Below are 3,979 nucleotides of genomic sequence, written 5' to 3'. Positions count from 1 at the left end.
CACCCCACGTTCCAAATTTTTTTGCAATAAAATTCATCTTTATTTTTGAGTATTAGAAGAGGATTAAAAAAAGAAAAGGATAAGACCACTTAGTGCTACAATATGGACACATTACAGATCAAGATATGAAGGAGATATAATTATAAATAATGACTAATGCTATTTCCAGATTAATTTGAAATTATAATAGTAGATGAAAATGTCATTCAGATTATAGAAACAGATGATTGGAAATAATGGAACATGAAAACGCCAAATAATATGAAACACGAAAACAATATCTATAGTTTCTGTTTTAAAGAGTACAGTCAACTAAAGCATACTGAAAATATCATTGTCTCTGAGGAAAATATTTATTTACTAATAAAAAGTTTCATTGTTCAAATCAGTTACTAAATTAATAAATTTATCTAAGGAGAACTCAATTGTGATTTTATAGCTACCAGAAAAATAGATAAAGTTTTCTGAGGATGTGTCTAAGGGAATTGATAGTTGGGATTTTAGAGACAAGCAAATTAATCATGTATATTAAATGCCCTATTTTGTTTGAAATGTCCATTTATTAAATTCTATTTTTCTGGGAACTTTTTTTGGAAAGATCATTTTATTGGGGACTCTTACAGCTCTTATAACAATCCATACATCAATTGTATCAAGTCTATTTGTACATATGTTGCCATCATTATTTTCTAGACATTTACTTTCTATTGAGCCCTTGGTGTCAGAAAAACAACCTTCGATTGAAGTGTCACATGGAAATGTGAGGTTGCTCCCTAAAAGGTCCTGGGAAAAGCCCATTGTTTGCCCACGTTGTTTGAAGCCCCCTCCCATAACCCCCTCCTTTCCCATCGAAGGTGAAAATGTCAGTGGGGTCTCACAATTGGAACTCATCTTTTGACCACTGCTCAGAGTAAGAAGCCAGTGTCCCAGAAATTCCCCCCAGTGCACAACACCCCCTCCTCACTCCAGAAGTCACCGTGCCCTGGATTCTGACGGGGAGGGGAGGCTTGAAGGTGCGCTGTGAGGAAAAGGCCCTGTATATTGGCCCTGCAACCTGAGCCCAGACAGGTTCTGGCGAGGGCAGTGAGGAGATGGGCTGGCTTCCTGATGCCTCCAAATCCCGGCCCTGACTTAGCTAGGTGCAGGTGTGGATGTGTGTGTGTGTGTGTGTGTGTGTGTGTGTGTCTGGGGGAGGAGGCCAGATTGTTCTTACCCACCAGAAAGCCAGGAGCTTAGCCTTTGCAGCACATATATGTGTGTGGACACACACACATCACACATACACACACACACGCCTGTGGTCTGTGTAGAGGGTGAAGGCTGCTGTGACTGCACACCTTCCTGATGAATCCCTGACTTCGAGTCCCACACTGTACTAAATTCGGAGGCAGGAAAGCTTTCTCAAGCGACCCTCCACAGAAGCCCTGCATCAAAGGCTGGTGTGTGGTCTTCCCTTTTATTGACAGGACGGTTGTCCTCTCTTAGCTCCTGGTCAGACTGGATGAGACGGCCAGAGGGCTTTTGGGGAGTTTCCTTGCCATTCCACACGTTGATGAGTCAGATGGAACGCTGGGAAAGGTTTCAGCTGGCTCCCTCCCTCACATGGACTTGGAGCCATTCTCTCTCTGTCTCTCTCTCTCAACAACACCTTGGTGCTAGGGGGTGAGGTACACCCTTTCTTTTTTTTTTAATAAATAATTTTATTGGGGGCTCTTATAACTTTCCACGCATCCATCGTGTCAAGCACATTTGTACGTATGTTGCCATCATTGTTTTCTAAACATTTTCTTTCTACTTGGACCCGCGGTACCAGCTCCTCTCCTCGAGGTGTCGTCTTAAAGGGATACAGGAGAAGGGCTTGTTGTAACTACAAACGGCCTGACATTGCCTGGGAGGAAGCCGCCTCAAGCTTTCTCTCCTTGTCTCCAAGCTAGAGAGAGTTCTCTGGAACTGCACAACTGCTGAAAAGCGGACTACAGAGGCGCTGGCTTTTTCTTAAGAGACTGGCAGATGGGTGGACTGGTCAGAGGTCGGCCGGCCAACAGTGAACTTTGAGACTCATCTGCCATCTTTGCAAGGTCAGCTGATGGCGACCTCAATCTTCCGACCTTCTCTCCCCAGAGCCACTTCGCCCACTGTCCCTCCTATCTTAACAAGTGCTGCCTCAGTCTGTGCCCAATGGCATTTCTTTTTCAAAAGGGGGTCAGGTGAGAGTCTCCCCACCTCACTTGTTCTTACCTCCCCCCAGCCCCAAACCAAGACATGGAGTGAGTTTTTCTCTGCCCTCCTTTCCTTTGGGCTCAAGAAAGATGCCCTCTGTATGAGAGAGGGGCTGAGGACAGATGATGAGGCTGAGAGTTGGGGCCCATTGGTCGTCAGAGGCTTCGCCTCGTCTGGATATTCCAGAAGAAGCCACGGGGACGCAGCGCCGTGCAGGATCAGTGACACGACAGGCCTGAGATCAACCCTGGGGGTGGCGCGACAGGCGATGCCAACTAGTCCAGGAAGGTAGCCACAGGGCATTCCCGCCAGGTGCTTCCAGTGTTGGACAGTGTTCCGTCCAGGCCCCATGACAAACGCAGTCACTTATCTTCCGTGTGACCCTGGACGAGCCACTCCCCTTCTGTGGACCTTGTGTATAAAATGAAAGAGTAAAGTGGGCAGGCTGGTGGGGAGGGAAAAAGGAGGAGCTGATACCAAGGACTGAAATAGAAAGTAAATGTTTAGAAAATGATGAGGGCAACATATGTATGCACAAATATGCTGGATCCGGTTGACTTTGTAAGAGCCCCCAACAAAATGTTGATCCTAAGGAGAAGGAGAGTAAGACAAGGTCATCTCTCAGGTTCTTGCCAGCCCTAAGATGCCGTGGAGTTGAGGGTTTTTACCTCTGCAACCATGGCAGGGAAGCCGGAACTGGACACAGAGTACCGACAGTCAGGCCTGCGGAGAGACCGGATGCTCAGGCGTTGCTGGTGGGGCTGTACACTTGCACAACCACCATGGACATCGGCCTGGTGCTTCATAAACAAGCGCAAGTGCCAGTCCCTCGCGATCCTGCAATCCCTCTACTGGGCACATGCCCTAAAGACATCAGGGACACCACACGGGCAGACACAGGCAGCTCACCTACATTGATGGTGGAAATTTCCATAATTTCCAATAAAATGGGAACAATAAAAAACTAGAGGAATGGCTAGACGCGAATTTGCGTGTCATCCTTGCGCAGGGGCCATGCTAATCTCTGTATGTTCCCATTTTAGTCCGAGCACTGGGAGGGAACGGCTAGACAAACTCTGGTCCTTCCACACAATGGAATATTATGCATCACCACAAACAATGACAACTCTCTCACCCACGTCAAGCGATGGACAAAACTAGAGCGCACTGTGCAAAGTTAGTCAGGCTTACAAAGACCATTATTTAATGACACCGTTGTGATAAGGGAGAAACACAGGAAAAGAAAAGTGATTCTCACACCAGGGGAACAGACTTTGAAGAGGCGGCCAGGGCTGGGGCTGGGGGCGGGGCCAGGGGGCGGGCAGGGAATTATGGCGGGAGGGAAGAAGCATGGGCGGGGACAAAAACAGGAGCCACATTCATGGTGGTTTAAGGAGCTACTCGTACTGATTTGATCCGACAAGGTGAGCTGTGCTACTGCCCGGAGTATGTTTTTCTTTAAAAACCAAACTGGATAAACAAAGTTTAGAAAACGAGAGGGTGAGGACACGCAGCCTTAAACACCCTCCTGAGTGGCCGCAAAAAGGAGAAGCCAAACGGAAGTGAACTTGGATTCTTTAATGACCTACAGGTTCACTTGAAACAGGTGGGGGTAAAAAACCGAATCCCTGGGAAGCACAGTGCGCCGGATCCAGCTTGGGTCACCCGGCCTCCTGTACCCAACCAGCTGCCTCCACAGGCACCGCCGTGCCCAGAAACATGGCCTTTGGGGGTCACCTTGGCGTGTCTGCTGTGTCTG

The 3,979-nt window shown here is 47.7% G+C and overlaps 1 non-coding gene across 1 annotated transcript; it reads right to left on the bottom strand.

Moving 5' to 3' along the window:
• Positions 1-3,179: 3,179 nt before the first annotated feature.
• LOC142453957 (U6 spliceosomal RNA) lies at positions 3,180-3,283 on the bottom strand. Its single transcript, XR_012785506.1, has one exon. It is a non-coding gene; the product is annotated as a U6 spliceosomal RNA (small nuclear RNA).
• Between the last annotated feature and the right edge of the window lie 696 nt (positions 3,284-3,979).

This window comes from Tenrec ecaudatus, chromosome 7 (genome assembly GCF_050624435.1).
Source record: "Tenrec ecaudatus isolate mTenEca1 chromosome 7, mTenEca1.hap1, whole genome shotgun sequence".
NCBI classification, from domain to species: domain Eukaryota; kingdom Metazoa; phylum Chordata; class Mammalia; order Afrosoricida; family Tenrecidae; genus Tenrec; species Tenrec ecaudatus.
Note: the sequence above shows the minus strand (reverse complement) of the source record. Positions and strands in the feature narration are given on the sequence as shown.